The sequence below is a fragment of the Mus musculus genome, chromosome 11 (assembly GCF_000001635.26).
Source record: "Mus musculus strain C57BL/6J chromosome 11, GRCm38.p6 C57BL/6J".
In the NCBI taxonomy this organism is placed as follows: Eukaryota; Metazoa; Chordata; class Mammalia; order Rodentia; family Muridae; genus Mus; species Mus musculus.
Genome location: NC_000077.6, coordinates 87,306,550 through 87,324,317, shown reverse-complemented (window position 1 = coordinate 87,324,317; position 17,768 = coordinate 87,306,550). Strand labels below are relative to the sequence as shown.

At 41.8% G+C, this 17,768-nt stretch overlaps 1 protein-coding gene and 1 non-coding gene across 2 annotated transcripts in view; both read left to right on the top strand.

The window, feature by feature from the left end:
- Ppm1e (protein phosphatase 1E (PP2C domain containing)) overlaps nucleotides 1-17,768 on the top strand; it is a 132,089-nt gene that overhangs the window by 34,677 nt on the left and 79,644 nt on the right. The gene's annotated exons all lie outside the window — the stretch shown is intronic.
- Nucleotides 5,519-5,624, top strand: Gm22883. The gene has a single exon (XR_003949887.1). It is a non-coding gene; the product is annotated as a U6 spliceosomal RNA (small nuclear RNA).

Here is a 17,768-nt window from a genome sequence, read left to right as displayed (position 1 = left end):
AGAGGTCCTGAGTACAATTCACAGCAAACATGTGGTTGTTTACAACCATCTGTAATGGGATCCAATGTCACCAATACAGCGACAGTGTATTCATATACATAAAATCAATCAATAAATCTAAAAACAAAGCTATTACTGATGTTTTTCTTCCTTCCTCTCTCCTTCCCTCCCCACCTCTCTCCCTTCTTTCCCCCACCCTCTCTTTTCTCACGTGTCCCATGCTGTCCTCACTTGACCCTCTTGACTCTGTTCCTAGCATCCTGCACTCTTTCAGAGAGATTGTATGTGTCTGGTGTTATTTATATGTTTACTTTGAGTTTTTTTTTAAATGATTGTGTGTGTGTGTTCATGAGTTTGTTTGGATCACATGCATGCACAGGCCTGTGGAGGCCAAGGAAGGGCATTGGATACTCTAGAACTGTGGTTACAACTATCTGTACCTAAGAATTGGAGTACAGATTTCAGCCACCAACCATGCTTCGGAATATGTATCTAGTGTTCCCAGCCTTCGCCTCTTCAGAATTTCCTCTGTATTTCCGTATCCATCAAAAAAAAATATTGGGAAGAAGGGAGAGGGAAAGGTAGGAAGTGGGGGTATGCTCAAGGTACATGATATGCATGTAGGAAACGTCTCTGTTAAAACTGTACCATATTTTATGAACATATATGAATAGAATGGGATATGATGTCGTCTTAGGAACCACTATAGTGGAATTATTATGAGTAAGAGGACTAAGCATGAGCAGACTCGAAGATCCTAATCTGCAGATTTGCCAGCTCTGCTCTGTGCTGCCGTGGGCAGGGAGCTGACTTCTTTAAGCCTCTATTTCCTCATCTATGAATAAGAAGGTCAGGTTAGCAGGAGCATTAAGTGATTTCTACGCAAAGCATCTACGCAAAGCCTGGTATATGGCAAGTGCTTGTTACAAAAATCTACATACGGCATGCTTTAACAATAAAACTAAAGATAAAAAAGTACTAATTTAAAATTTACTTCAATTAATTAATTGAACCAGTCAAAAACTAATAATTAGACTTAAAAATAAACAAGTCTATTTTATGTGTTTATGTTAATTAGTCTGTACTTTATATTAATTAGTAAATGTAAAGATAATTATTTCTGGTGATATTGCCAGTGATTTAAAGATGATGCTTTGGCTATTTATGTGGGCATGCTTGGTCAAAGCAAGATGAATCGTTCATACCAAACAGGCAGAATTTCTGTTAAATGGGTCAATTTACCTGGCACCTTCCAGGACAGAAGGAGAGAGGAGACACACAGGATTGGTGGAAGTAGTACTTTTATACTTCATCTAACCAAACACTTTAAGTTTTTGCAACTTATTTAACATAAAGGGCTAACTTTTTAAAGGTGATTAAAATTAACTATACAAATAAGCAGGAATTGCTTTATAAAAAGAAAGCCCAAAATGTTACTTTCTGTAGAAAACTCATAGTCCAATTTTATTCAGACCAGAGAAAAAAAAAAGAAAGTTTTGAATACATTAAAAGAGCCTCAGCTGTTGGTTTGGGATGTTACAGCTGGAGCCACGCCGGCAGTGAGGACCGTCTGCTGACTTGCTACTACATCGCTCTCTGTTCTCAGAGTACCGTAGTTCTCACACGTGCTAGGCAAATGTCCCCTAGGCGCTGAGTTACCACCCCAGCAAAGCTATCTTTGTTCTCGAAGCCCACCTAAGGAGATTCTCTGGATGGTATTGACCACACCCTTGTGTGTCACACTAAGCACACCTTCAGTGCCTGTGCATTTTACAGGCAGAGTAAATTCAAAGAGTGTAACTTGGTTGGCTTTTGGGAGGAATTCTTGGTCCCAAACAGGAAGACCACAGTTGGTTTGTTGTGGTTGTTTTAAAGAATTTGCCTTATTTCTTAAATGGCGGGTATATGTGTGGGTATATGCACATGAGTGGAGGTGTCCAGGAAGTAGGAATTACAAGAGACTGTGAACCGCATGGGTCTTGAGAACTCAGGAGTCGCCTTTTCAGCCATATTGTGTTTTTCTTTTTCTTTCTGGATAGGGTTCATACTGTGTCACAGGCTGGCCTGAAAGTCAATATATAGCTTAGACTAATCTCAACTAATTCAACTTGCAATGATCCTCCTGCCTCAACCACCCAAATAACTGACATTAAAGGGTCAACCAGTATGCCAACCTCCTTTTTGTGATTTTGATAGTGAATTTGTTGATACTTTATCTTGAGAATATTTTTCACATTTTTGCTAGAACTTTAGGAGACTTAATCTTGGCATTTTTTTTTTCAGATAAACTAGTGCTCTATTGGCTTGGCTTGGAATATTTATAGTTTATAGCTGTATTTATAGTTGATTCACTAGGGAGAAAATTGGAAGACTTAAATATCTATAATAACGTAATTGGGAGTCTGTCTTTTAAAATAGAAAATTTAAATTCATCTTTTGCATTACAGTGTCAGAAATGGTGATCTTGGTCTGGGTTGTTTTCCATGTTCAAAGTCTATTATTTTCCATGCACTGTGCAATCAGAACTAAATTGGGAAGAAAAATGAAAACATTGCTAACTGGTGTCTTAAACTGTAGGTATCAATGTGACTCAAATGTCCCCTTACCTGTTTCTATAAGATATTATTGATTGATTATTGACTAGCAGGCACAAAGTGAATGGGTTCCCGCTGCCCTTCTGTCTTTTTTTTTTTTTTTTTGGTTTTTTGAGACAAGGTATCTCTGTAGCCCTGGCTGTCCTGGAACTCACTTTGTAGACCAGGCTGGCCTCGAAATCGACCTGCCTCTGCCTCCCTAGTGCTGGGATTAAAGGCATGTGCCACCACGCCCTGCTTGTCATGGTTTGTTTTATGTCAACTTGACATAAGCTAAAGTTGTCTACAATGAGGAAACCTTAATTGAGAAAATGCTTTCATAAAATTGGGCTGTAGGCAATCTTATAGGGCATTTTCTTAATTGGTGATTGATGAGGAAGGGCACAGGTCACTGTGGGTGCTGCCACCTCAGGCTGGTGGTACTGGGGTTTGAAAGAAAGCAGGTTGAGTAAGCTATGAGGAGCAAGTCAGTAAGCAGCACCCGTCATGGCCTCTGCATCAGCTCCTGCCTCCAGGTTCCCATCCCAGCTTCTTGCTTCAGTTTTCCCTCAATGGACTTAACCCTTTCCTCTCTGAGTCACTTTTGGTCATGGTATTCATCACAGCAGTAGTGACCCTAACCAGGGCATCCTTGAATGCAGTGGTTCTCAACCTTCCTAGTGCTGCAACCCTTTAATACAGTTCCTCATGTGGTGACCCCAACCATAAAATTATTTTGTTGTTACTTCATAACTGTAATTTTGCTGTTGTCATGAATCATAAAGTAAATATCTGATATGCAAACTCCCAGGGGTTGGGACCCACCTATCCAATGGCATAATTTTATTTTTGTGATTTGTATCCTTAGCAATAACTAGTACTTGGGAGGCTGAGTAAGGAGGGTTGCCATGGCTAGCCTGGGCTATGTAACAAGCCCTCACATCTAAAGACAAACAAAGACACAGCTCCTTCAAAACCAAGAAAGGGACTAGCATTTTTATCCTTTGTTGTTAAAAGGTAAGGAAATAAAGGCAGGGCGGATGTCTCAGAATTCCGTCTTATTTTTGACTCTCTGAGCTCCCTAAGACAAGGACTTTATAATGCAGTCTGTTCAAGAACTCTATGATTGAGCCTGTGTCAAAAGCTGTGCTTGACAGATCCGCACTGTGTGGAAGGAACATGGTGGAGACTGAGCTGTTTTACATTCTTTGCTCCAGCTTACCTCAGTGTAGACAGATTTTTCTTATATTGTTTGAGGGATACATTTTTGTCTTAACTATAAATAGCACACATTGTTTTATTCTGCAGGTTTCCTCTTGTCTTTTTTTTTTTTTTTTTTTTAGAAGCAAGCCGACTATAAATCATGAAAAAAAGAAGTGTCTCGTCTCTTGTGTAGCTCAAGTTCTGTTTTGTTTTATTTTCGATTTTTTTGAGACAGGGTGTTTCTGTGCAGCCCTGACTGCCGTGGGTTGTGTAGCCCAGGCTGGCCTCAAATCTCAGAGAACTGCCTGCCTCCGCCTCCTGAGTGCTGGGATCAAGGTCATGCATGCTCCACCACACCTGGCTTCTTGCAGCTCAGTCTTAAAGCCCAAAACAATTTGCCTTAGACCTGCATCATAGTTGGTGACTCAGCCAGTGAGAAATGAAAATTTTAATTTCTTTGAATTCTTTATTTTTTGATACTAAGCAGGTTCCCCATGAGCCTCTGAGCTGCTCCCCAAAAGAAAGGCTTCTGAACATGGCTTCTAAAATATGTTCATTTGCTTGGTCTCCTGTTTAACTCTTTCTCTCCCAAAGAAAATTTGATCCCTTTTATGGTAGGGGCTGTTTTTACCTTTTATTTCTTATCTTTTTTTTTCCCCTACATCTTCTTGCTTCAGTTTTCCCTCAATGGACTTAACCCTTTCCTCTCTGAGTCACTTTTGGTCATGGTATTCATCACAGCAGTAGTGACCCTAACCAAGGTTTTCAGATTCTCCAAGATAACCTTTCCTGGCTACAGTGTACAGTGGGGCTTTCAAGCCTCATTCTCCTGAAAGCAACCTGGAGTGTTTCTTACCATCACGGAAATTTTATGTGGAAAAACGCCCAACCTGAGATGACTTAGGAGGAGGTTACCATCTTTGCGGAAGGATCTTAAGATGTCTTTCTGGATCATTTGCTCTCTGATATCGCCAGATTGTCCCTTATCCCAATGAAAACAGATCTAGGAGACTGTACTGTAATTAGCTAATTCTGTCACTCCTGCCAAGACAGTGAAGGTTCCTCACTGTGAACACATTCTGCTGCCAACAGCTCAACTGGAACATTGTGTTTATTTATGAGGGGCTCTGAGTGTGAACAATTTGGCTTCAAGATTATATGAGGGAATAGGTTATATTGATAAACCTGACGTAATATTAGTCTTTTAAAGGAAAATTACAGTCACAAAAAAGAAGGAGCTCACGTATGAAGTATTGAACATCACAGAAATGGAAAAGTCTCCTTCATTTACAAGAGTTCCTTGCTTTCATTCCTCCTGCCTGTGAAAGAGGACAGATGTACTGCAGCCAGCCTAGCTTGCTATGATAACAGCAGATTGGGTCTCAGCGCAGAACTAGGTGTACAGCGTCAGGCAGTCCAAGTCAGGGATAGTTACTACATATGAGGAACTTTGATGGGCTCTAGTGGGACAGAAAGCATAGTCATGAGTATATGCATGCATCAAAAGTCCCTAAGTCATATAAAGTAAGACTGCAGAGTGGGGCATACTGACATGCGCCTGTAATTCTAGCACTTGGGAGGTGGGGACGTGAGGATCAGGAGTTGAAGGCCCTCCTTAGTTATAATGACCTACAGAGTTCATGACCAGCCTGGGATACCTGAGGCTCTGTCTCAAAACACCAAAAAGAAAACCACATATATAATAGAAATGGAAATAGATCAGTGAATCATGGAATAGAAGAGTCCTTGCTTGGCAGCACATTTACTAAAATTGGAGCACAGAGAAAAGATTAGCATGGCCCCTGTGCAGAGAATGACACGCAGCTCTGTGAAGTGCTCCATATATTTTTTTTTGAGATTCAAATAAAACTTATCTGACAGTATATTTTAACTCCATAGTGTATTTTGCTAACAGAATTAAAAATAATAGCTATTTTATCAAGAAATGTTTTTTTGGAAATGTCATTATCAAGTTCAGTGTCCCCTCCCATACACACATGATTTGTTTTTAATATAAACTGATTTTTCACATTTTGGATTAAAATGCTTGAAGCCCTATAACAGGAAGCAGAATGGGCTGAATGCTGAGCAGGATTTTAAGTAACAAAGGAGGGGTAGGAGGGACCAATGGGAACTGGATGGAAAATCAGACCCTGGGGGACGGGGAAGCCCTGAGACCTGAATGGAGCCATATTGTCGTGTTGTCGGCATGGGCGTGGCCATATAAAGGATGGAATTGGACCTCAGACCCAAAGTGGCAAAGCCTAACCCCTGGGTGACCTTTCTAGGGTCCACGTGTGGCTGCTGATAGTGTGGTGGCCAGAAACTGTCCACCATGGCTCTCTTCTTCAGGGTGGTTATGACTCGAACACTGCTTCTTTACAGAAACTGCTCCTACTGATATTAGCTAAACCCTGGTCAGCTGTACCCATGAACCCTGCCTCCCGGGTCAGCTGTACCCATGAACCCTGCCTCCTGGGTCAGCTGTTTATAATAAACACTCTGATCTTCCCGGGTCCTGCAGCTTTTCCAGGAGCTGGGACCTCCAGATCCTGGTTTTTCTACGTCTGTGTGTCTGGGTCTGTCATTTCTTTATTCCCTCGCTCGCTGCCCCATCAGGTCAGGTCTTTGGAGTTGTGTAATGCCGCGGCAGCAGAGAATGGAAAGCTTGCTGGCTGTTTCCCACCTGGAGTCCTGACTACTTGAGAAGCTCCAATTACTCATTGGAACTCAGGAGTTTGAGTCCAGCCTTGGCAACATACCAAGAACCCATCTCAAAAATAAAATCAAATATAAAGTTTAAGTTGATTCTAGAAAAGGAGTATCATTCTAATGGATGGAAGAAGGTGGAGGTACGATTGGGAAGCTCTTGCTTTGAGGTAAAGTTAGATGTGGCTGTATGCATTACTGACATCAAATTTGTGTAAGGATAAAGGAGAATATCAGGCCAACCTGTATTGGGATATATAACAATTATTGAAATGATAAGGATTCGTATAGTATTTTCACATACATACTTGCATATTGTAATAGTCCTGGAAGGCATTTATTACAGGTCCCACTGCATTCATGCCCCTGGATGATTTCCTTCGGAAAGACCGGGATTTGGAGGCAAGCAGTGTAACCTGGGACGCATCCCCAGTGTTACTGAATCTGTCTTGTGTGTCATGCGCTCTACCCAGTGAGTTGTTTTCAGGGCCACTGCATAGGCTCAGTGCTGCCTTGTTCTGAGGACAGCCCTCACACAGGTCAGGACCTGTCAGGCTTTCTACAGAGAGCCAGCAGTAAATAGTACAGGCTTTGCCTGTAGGACAGTAGCCACAGGTACTACAACTCAAAATTGTCACTGTTGCGCAGAACATCCGATGTGTGACCCTATGAGAACAGAGTCCCCTTCTCTCTCTTTTGAGATGGTGTCTTGCTATGTAGCCCAGGCTGTCCCCCACCATGCCTAGCTTTATGGAGTGATTAGATTCTAAGCAGATGTCCATTCCTAAAAACAGAGGCAGGACTGGACTGACCTACATTCTGAAACTTGATAATCACACATGAATGGTAAACTTGTGAGTTGTGTAGGCCTGTGTGGTCCAGGTTATTTTAAGAAGAAATTTACGGGATCCATAAGATGTAGTAATTTTCTAGCCTCTCTCATGTGGTTCCTGCGGGATGAAAGCTGACCAGTGGGTTGGTAAGTAAGCCATGTAAATCCTTCCCTTTAACTCTAGAATTCTCAGTTGGAAAATAAAAGCCATCGTCTATCAAATTAACTATAATTAGGTATGTGAGTAAGAGCAATAATATGTGGATGTTGTTCTGAACTTCTTAAAGGCGGGCTAAGTAGAAATTATAGCTGAGACTGTTGTAACTGAACAGTACACTGCAGTAACATCCTTAAATACATTATGACAAGGAGCCTTCAGCCTAAACACTGGACTGCTCTGTGTCTCATGGGATGTGGTCTTTTGTGCAGACAGATTTTTTTTTTTTTTTTTTTTTTTTTGAGATAGGGTTTCTCTTCATAGCCCTGGCTGCCCTGAAACTCACTCTGTAGTCCAGGCTGGCCTTGAACTCAGAGATCCACCTGCCTCTGCTTCCCAAATGCTGGGATTAAAGGCGTGGGTCACTGCTGCCCAGCCAGAATAGGATTTTTTTTTCTGGAGGAAATTTGTATTGCTTTAGAACTGCTTTGAAGAATTATCATATAGTGATAATGTTACATTGATTTGTCTAAATCCACATAATTTCTGACAGCCTGCCATGATTTCATTCTTGAAGTGATTACTAATAAAAGTCACACATATTCTACTAGTAGTACTTAAGGACTGGGCTGATAGGAGCTCTTTAAATGAGTTAGATCCCTGTCAGCACTCACTGTCCCTCTATCTGCTTGCTTGCTTGCTAGTTTGGGAAGGCTTCTGCTGGCTCCCAGTTTTAGAGGTTTCAGTCTCTCGGCCCTGTTGCTTCCAGGCCGTGTAGAGTTAGCACTCAGGAATGGAGATAGCATATGGTGGAGGCTGCTCCTCTCAAAGTAGCTGGGAAGGGGGAAAAAAGCAAAACAGTTCTAGTTCTTTAAATATTTTCCAGGATTTTTTTTGTTAACCTCAGTTATTTGAAAAAATTTGCTTATTAGAATCTATTAATATTAATCAAATGCTGATCTTTTACTAGGGCAGTGTTGACACTTGGTCCAGGCCCTCAGGCTTGGTAGCAAGCACCTTTACCCACTGAGCCACCTTGCAGCCCCTTGATACTTTTTTTTTTTAATTAGATATTTTCTTTATCTACATTTCAAATGCTATTCAGGAAGTTCCCTATACCCTCCCCCCACTCTGCTCCCTACCCACCCACTCCCACTTCCTGGCCCTGGCGTTCCCCTGTACTGAGGCATATAAAGTTTGCAAGACCAAGGGGCCTCTCTTCCCAGTGATGGCCGACTAGGCCATCTTCTACTACATATGCAGCTAGAGACACGAGCTCTAGGGGTACTGATTAGTTCATATTGATGTTCCACCTATAGGGTTGCAGATCCCCTTCAGCTCCTTGCTTTTTCTAGCTTCTCCATCGGGGGCCCTGTGTTCCATCTTATAGATGACTGTGAGCATCCACTTCTGTATTTGCCAGGCACTGGCATAGCCTCATATGAGACAGCTATACCAGGGTCCTTTCAGAAAAATCTTGCTGGCATATGCAATAGTGTCTGGGTTTGGTGACTGATTATGGGATGGATCCCCAGGTGGGGTAGTCTCTGGATAGTCCATCCTTTCGTCTTAGCTCCAAACTTTGTCTCTGTAAATCCTTTCATGGGTATTTTGTTCTCTGTTCTAAGGAGGAATGAAGTATCTACCTGTTGGTCTTCCCTCTTCTTGATTTTCTTGTGTTTTGCAAATTGTGTCTTGGGTGTTCTGTTTCTGGGCTAATATCCACTTATCAGTGAGTGCATATCTAATGACTTCTTTTGTGATTGGGTTACCTCACTAAGGATGATATCCTCCAGATACATCCATTTGTCCAAGAATTTCATAAATTCATTGTTTTTAATAGCAGAGTAGTACTCCATTGTGTAAATGTATCACATTTTCTTTATCCATTCTTCTGTTGAGGGACATCTGGGTTCTTTCCATCTTCTGGCTATTATAAATAAGGCTGCTATGAACATAGTGGGGCATGTGTTCTTATTACCAGTTGGAACTTCTGAGTATATGCCCAGGAGAGGTATTGCTGGATCTTCCGGTAGGAACCTGCAGACTGACTTCCAGAGTGTTATACAAGCTTGCAATCCCACCAGCAATAGAGGAGTTGATACTTCTTTTGAGTCTTGATTGAACAATACTTAATTGATTCTTTTAGAACATCATTGGCTAATCTTACCTAAAATTTCCATTGTAGGGTTAGTTATAATGTTGTGTTCTCATAATGAGTTTATTCATCAACTCTTTTATGTTAGTTTTGTTTTGTGCAGCCCTTGATTGGTCTGGGACTCACTATGTAGACCAGGCTGGCCATGAACTCATAGACATTCTCCTGCCAGCCGGCCTCCCTAAAGGTGTGTGCCGTCACATCCAGATCATTCATCTACCCTTAATGACAAGACACCTTTTGTGATTATCATGTCAGCATAGAGTAGGATTTCTTCCTTTTCTTTTATGTTTGCTTGTTTGTTTGCTTTGAGACAAGGTCACTCTGTTCTCCCAGGCTCTCGTCTCTTTGATTTGCTTATGTATAAATTTGCTTTTTCATGCCCTGAGTTATCCCATAGAAATTGAATCAGGCAATTTTTATCCCAGGTTTCCATGTGTTCTCAAGGTCTCTCCATGTTGTACACTAGTCAGGGTTTCTTCTCTCTTTTTCGCTCCCCTTTTCCTTCTCCTTCATCTCTCCTGCTCCTTGCCATTTGTTTATTAACTATCAAACTTGCTGCAATCCTCCTGCTTCAGCCTCCTGAGTTGGCAGGATTGCAGACATGAGCTCCCGTGTCCAGCTTCTGATTCTAGGCAAGGACTCTACCAGAGCTACAGGCTCACCTCGAACTCAGAGATTCACCTGCTTTTGCCTCCCAAGTGCTGGGATTAAAGGATTATGCCACCCCTGCCTGGCTGAATCTTAGTTTTTAAATGTCAATTATTTATTTTAAGATAAGAAATGTCTTAGGATTTCACAAATTTCGTCTGGAGACAATAGCATTTCTAGAGTTGCCCTTTTAGAATTTTCTTTTCATCTTTAGATTTAAAACATTCAATACTGATTTCTTTGGCATACATTCACTGAGAAGCTAGAGAGATTTTTACATTCCAGCAGCATGGGAAACATGCTAAAAATAGATCATGCCACTTTCCAAACGAGTTAACACTCAGGGCTCCCAAGCAGTCTCAAACTCACACTGTGACAAAACACTGGAGTTTTCTTTTCCTTATATATATAAAAAAGATTTTAAATTGTATCTGTTTTGTGTGTTGGAGGGGGGCATGGATGCCATTGCCATTGCTGGAAGTCAGAGGAAGGCTCGTCTTGTCTTTCCCCATGTAGGTTCTGAGGATGCAACTCAGGTCGTCAGGGTTGGCCCAAGCACCTTTCCCCTCGGGTCATGTTGTTGACTCTAGATTTTTTTCTTAATCTCCTACAAAATGCTTATGTTCCTAAATAAGTGTAAACTATAGTAGTTTCCCAAAGTTAAGTCTGCATTGTATGCAGTCTGTTATCAATATTATGGATTGAAATAGCAGTGAGCTGGGGGCATGCTGGTACACTCTTAGAATCCCAGCATGTGGCCAGACTGATGTAGGCATGTGAGCTCAAGGCTAGCCTGAGCTACATAGCAAGGATCTGTTTAGGTTGGGGAAGAGATGTGGCATGGAGGGATGGGGAAAACAAGCCTAGGACAGAGAGAAGAAGAGAGAGAAGGGTGAAGGGAGGGAAAAATGGAGAGAGACAGAGATTGCTAAATAGGAAAGCAAACAGCATAGCTAAATAGGAAAAATGAAACATTGATTAACAGGGAAAATGGTTTAGGACTTACCACACACCAGCGTCTTTGCTAACTAAGCACTACAAACCCGTTATCCAGTTTAATCCCCTCAGTAGCCCATATTGAGTAAAAGTTCTTACTCTATTGTGGAGGTGAGAAACAATGCTCGCAAAGACATAGCTATTTAAGATCGAGTCAAGTAAAAAGCCATAGGTCTGTATTTAATTTATAGCTTCGTTAAATTTATTTAGTCACACTTGTTGGCCCTGATGAAGATAATATCTTTAATCCAGTATCTAGTTCACAACAAAGATGAGCCCAATACATTTAATATTGTATGGACACATTTTTTTAAGGCAATTGGGCTTTCATTAAGGCACTTTGAAGGCTGCTTACCGCCATATCTGAGCTTTAATTAGTGTAAGCTTTAATGTAGTCACCGGATTCGCTATGTTCTCGGTACTCCAGGAACCAGCAGCTCATATATGACCTAGAGATGATTAGATCAGCCCCGTCCTGAGTGGAGCTCACTACTGACGCTTGCCGTTTGCTTTTGTTACAGATTCTATAGTGACTCTCTCCTACTTCCTTGAAACTTGGTGCTTTCTGGAAAAATATCCTTATGTCAGCCTCATAGAGACAGGAGTCTTTGAACAGTCTTTGGTAGTAAAATGTTCAACAGAGGTTGATGAACAATAGGCGAATGCATTGCTTTCCTTGAGGTTTTAAACTAGCACACCAGGCTATGGGTTTTATTATGGCATTTCCAAACAAACTTTGTTTCTGTTGATTTTCCTCCTCCACAGTCCACCCCAATACATTGCTTCCTCTTTAGAAATGCTCATCAAGTAAGATAATGGGAATTGCTACTAATGACTGTGGTTGTTGATCTCTGTTTCCCCACTTTGCCATAGCCATACATGGATGTATGCATGTCTTCATGAGTATGTGAAAGCGATCTAGCACAGTGATGGGGGCGTGGATTTTGGTGTCAGACCGACCTGAAGTTGCCCCTGGCCTTAGGATTAATTGTGCATATTTAGGCAAGGCACTGAACTTCTCAAACCTGAGTTTCTTGTCAGGAAAATCCTTGAACATTCTCTTTACCTGTGGCTTTTCTTTACCCAGTTTTAGCTACCTGTAATCAACTGCCATACAAAAACAATATTTGGAACTTTGAGTTGTGTAATGGACTCTCACAGCATCTGCCTAGGATGAGCTGCATCTCTGGTTGCATCATGTCTAGGCAGCACGGGCTACCTGGCCAACAGTCGCATAGTATCTATCTTAGTTATCAGGTTACTGAAAACCTGGAAGTTCTTGACTTAAAAAGAAAGAAAAAAAGTGAATATGTGGAGCTTACTAAGATATACAATATACCATTTTGGGAGATGACATTTCCATTGCTCATGTGTGTGAGACAGAGCCTCACTGTGCAGTCCTGGTTTACCTGGAGCCTGATCTGTAGACCAGGCTGGCCTTGAACTATGGAGATCTGCCTGCCTTCTGAGGCCTAGACCTAAAGATGTGCACCACCATCTCAGCCTTTTACTTTTATTACAGTATAATTATTATATTTTATCTCTGCGCTGCCTAGATAACAAATTGGACTGTTTATTATAGTTGTATGTATAAGAAGAAGTTGCACACATAGGGTTTAGTGTCATTCCTGCTTTTAGGCCTATCCTAGGTTAGGTTATCCTAGGCTAAGGTTAGACCTCCTGCCCTGTAAGCAAGGGAGGGACTGCTGTGGTGTTGACTCACAGCCCTGCTGGGGGCTCAAATGACACATTTGATTTGGTAAAATAAGTTCAGGAATCATTCATAGTTAATAATTTTTTCCCATTTCAAATTACTTACTATTCAATTGTAGAAGATAGGATCAAAGAACTAAAAGATTGTGGTTTTTAGGATACAAATTGGTAATTTGTACTATTCTACTTATGCATATCAATGGCTAAAATACAGACTATGAATAAGGTAAATTAAATAAAATAGACTGAGTGTGCATCAGTGATTATAATCTATCTCATCATCATGTCCAAACTGCCAGAACCCAACAGGACTACTGTGTGCAGCTTCTCACTAAGGTATGCAAATGGGATTTAAAAAAATTTTTATGTACGAGTGCTCTATCTACATGTACACCTGTGTGCCAGAAGAGGGCATCGAATCCCATTACAGATGGTTGTGAGCCACCATGTGGTTGCTGGGAATTGAACTTAAGACCTCTGGAAGAACAGTCAGTGCTCTTAACCACTAGGTCATCTCTCTAGTCTGAAAATGGATATTTAAAAATAATAAAAATATACTTAAGGGTCTGGGTATAGTGCAGTCTGTGGAGTGCTTGCCTAGCAAGCATGCAGCCCTGGGCTCAGTCCCCAGCACCACATAAAATGGCATAGAGATGAGGATCTGAAATCACAGTGCTCAGAAGGGGGATGCAAGGCCACAGACATCCTTGGCTACATACCCAGTTGAATGCCAGTCCTGTCTCAGAAAAAAGAATGTATATATTTTAAACTCTGCTATGACTAAAGGAATTCCTTGTGGGAATGAGTCAGACCTAAAGGTTAGTAGCAGCGGTCTTGCTAATTTTAGATAGCTATCATGCTGTGTGAATAAGAAGCTACAAAGACCTAATAGATGCCCGAATTGTCATTATCAAGTAAAGTATAACTGAACTTGAAGCATTTACCCCTTGGCTTGATTCCAATGGTAGAACAAGATATTTAAAGTGCAAATCCAAAGCAGTTTATATAATTGATTGTATTCTATGAGATATTTTACATCTTAGCTAAGCTTCATATTTTAATAATCAACTGGAAAGCAGGAAAGAATTTACCAGAAAAAAGAAGAAAGCTGTTTTATCTCTCTATAAGTATTTCTACATTTAAGCCCTCTTTTCCAGTGGATACTGCTATGAGACCAAAATAATAAGATATCTTTTCATTTAGATATAAACACTGTGGGTATTGGGTAGCTGAGGTCCAGGTAGGCACTTTTCTGATACAATAGACGTGGCTTCCTTCCTTTATGAAGTGAGGAGAGATGGAAACAGAGCAATAGCCGAAATCCTCTACAGCAAGGGAGGAAATTTATCTTGAGAGCTGTAGGACCCGGGCAAGGGTGCTTACTCATAGCTAAAAGTGAGGGGGGTGCAGGGTTGGGGTAGGGTAGGCTGAACTATGTGACTGCCAGGAGTTTGCTGTCGATTAGGTCTTCAGAGCTGTTATTCATACGGCGTGATAATCTGCTTATCTAAGTTGGCAAGACTACTGCTTAGGTCTGACTCACTCTCACAAGGAATTCCTTTGCTCATGATGCACACTTTAAATATATGTGAGCATAGTCTTTTCTCAACAACTTCCCTAGCCTGTCTAAAACAGATCAGTTATTCCCCAGAAGTGTGCTGCTTAGTGTGAACTCAGCCAGTCAACCAGCTACCTATGCCTACCTGACATGCACTCTGCTAATGAGGGATTGAAAGGTGACAGAGGAAAAAGATCACTTTATGCTCAAGATGATGAAGCCGCAGCTTGAAGTGGGAGTTGAAGTAGCAGCTTCAGGAAGGAGTCTGGAAGGTGACAAAGAGCCCAGCTAAAGATGGATACAGAAGAGTAAAGTTGGAATGAAGGACTCATTAAGGGAGGTAGACAAGTGGGGGCATGTGTGTGTGTGTGTGTGTGTGTGTGTGTGTGTGTGTGTGTGTGTGTGTGTGTGTGGTGCGTGTGTGTAAAAGACCAAAGAGGCTCTGTACAGTACCAACTGAGATAAACAGGCATTATAGAGTGAGAGCAGCAATATGGTTGTGTAGTTGTCAAGTTAGATTTTTCGGGGGTTAGCTGAGATTTAGGACAGCTTCTGAGTGTTTGCTCTATTGTTAACAGGAAGAATGCCAACATTGGGGTCACCTTCTCTTGTTCTTTTAATTTGGCCTTATACCAGGATTAAGTGTTCTGCAACTAGAAACTGTTCACATTTCTGAAGGTATACCCTATAGACATTTATAAATGTGCTCAACAATTAAAATATTTCTGCTTTAAACACTGGCTGGCCATGAGTAGAACGAGTGGAATTTAATGTTCTTTTCCCTCCCTGTGGGGGAAATGCTTAAGTATAAGAAACATAAGTTTGATACTTTAGTTGATAATTAAAATGATGGTGTCAGTCCGGTGTACCATACTGTTGGGATCTGCTTTCGGAGAGAACAGATGGTAATTGATTCTGTTGTTCCAGATCTGTGACGTCCAAAGGCTGTCCAAGCCCATTGCCCACTTGCTGTCCTTGTCACTTGTAAAACAGCAAGGTTGCAAAGGATAAAAAAGATGTCCGGGAACTGGCTTAGCATCACCAGTGATCTGCGTCTTTCACCAGGGGCAAACCTGCCCAGCTGGATTTGTTTCCTGCTTTTTAAAATGAGAACAGTAGTGTTCCTTTACTCATAGAAACATGAGCTGTGAAGAGGGGATGATATAGTTTATGTAAGCACCTCTTTAAGCTACTAGGCAGAATATTTTAAAAGTCTTAGGCTTGGGACTGGGGAGATGGCTCAGCATTAAGAGCACTTGCTGCTCTTGCAGAAGACCCAGGTTTGGTTCCCAGCATCCACATAGCAGCTCACAACCATCTGTCACTCTAGTTTCAAGAGGTTCAACTCTCTCTTCTGATCTCTGAGGACACCAGGCATACACATGGTGCATATACATACACATGCAGAAATAACACTTATGCACATGAAATTACATTTATTTGTTTTACATATTCACTTTACATCATGCTCATTGCCCCCTTCCCATAACCCCTCCCACAATCATTCTCCCATCTTCCCCTCTTCTTCTTTGACCAGATTACACCCCCCCCCCATATCTCCCTGCTCTGGTACATCAACTCTGTGCAAGGATAGGCGCATACTCTCCCATTGAGGCCAGACAAGGCAGTCTAGCTAGAAGAACATATCCCACATACAAGCAACAGCTTTTGGGATAGTCCTTGCCTCAGTTGTTGGTGAAACCACATGAAGACCAAACTGCACATCTGCTACATATTTGTGGGGAGGCCTAGGTCCAGCCCATATATGTGATTTGGTTGGTAGTTTAGTCTCTGAGAGCCCAAGGGTCCAGGTTAGTTGACTGTTGGTCTTCTTGTAGAGTTTCTATCCTTTTGGAGGCTTACAATCCTTCCTCCTATTCTTTCATAAGAGTCTCCAAGCTCCATCTACTGTTTTTGGGCTGTGGGTATCTGCATTTGTGTGAGTCAGTTGCTAGGGGGAGCCTTTCAGAGGACAGCCATGCTAGATTCCTGTCTGCAAGCATAACAGAGTATCGTTAATAGTCAGGGATTAGTGCTTACCCATAAGATGGGTCTCAAGTTGGGCCAGTTACTGGTTGACCATTCCCTCAGTCTCTGCTCCATTCCCCGTCCCTGCATTATTTGTAGTCAGGATACATGTTGGGTCAAAATTATGTGGATGGGTTGGTGTCCCTATTGCTCCACTGGGGTTCCTGCCTGACCATAGGAAGTGGCCCTTCAGGTTCCATATCCCCAATGCTTGAATCATAGCTAAGGATACCCCCATTGATTCTTGGGTGCCTCCCTTATCCCAGGTCTCTGCCTTATCCTGGAGATGTCCCTGGCCCCCGTCAGTTGTATATTTCCATTCATTCTCATGGACACCATCCCACAAGGACACTTGCTCAACTATGTTAATAGCAGCTTTATTCGTAATAGCCAGAAACTGGAAATAACCTAGATTCCCTCAACTGATGTGCTGTACCTATACAATAGAATGCCCATGCAGCTATTAAAAACAAAGGCATTATGAATTTTGCAGGCAAATGGATGGATCTTGGGAATATTATCATGAGTGAAGTAACCTTGTCCCAAAAGGACATGTGTGGTATGTACTCATTTATAAGTGGATCCTAGCCATAAAATACAGGATATTCATGGTACACGCAACAGACCCAAAGAAACTAAACAAGAAGGCAGGCACAAGCAAGGATGCTTGAATCTCACTTAGAAGGGGGAATAAAATATTCATAAGAGGCAGATGGAGGGAGGGGACTGGGAGGGAGGGGGATGGAGAGGGGACTGGGGAAGTTTGGGATCAGGTGTGGGGAGGGACAGGAGGGATGAAATTACATTTAAAAAAATTAAAGTCTGAACCTCTTCAGGTTTTTTGCCTAATAATTGCCTTTAGTGTAAGGGCAGCTGAAATGGACATGCTTCTGCCTCTGTCAAGTTGCTGAATAGACTGAACATGTGGGAAGCGATTATAAAACTGAAGGTCGTGTGAACTTCCCATGAGGACACCCAAGGTTGCAGTCCCAGGCATAGGAATGGCTTCTCAGGACTGTTGTCACGATGTTCCTTCAGAGACACAGGTGAAAGGGCAAAGGCTTTAGGGACTGAGTGTGTTTTATATAAGAATGCAGGAGGATGGTTCTTAGGCATCTGTAGTCAGTCTTCCTAGTTTGAAAATAACATTGCTAGGAGCTGTCTGCATGGTCTGCAGATTAGTTCTTTGG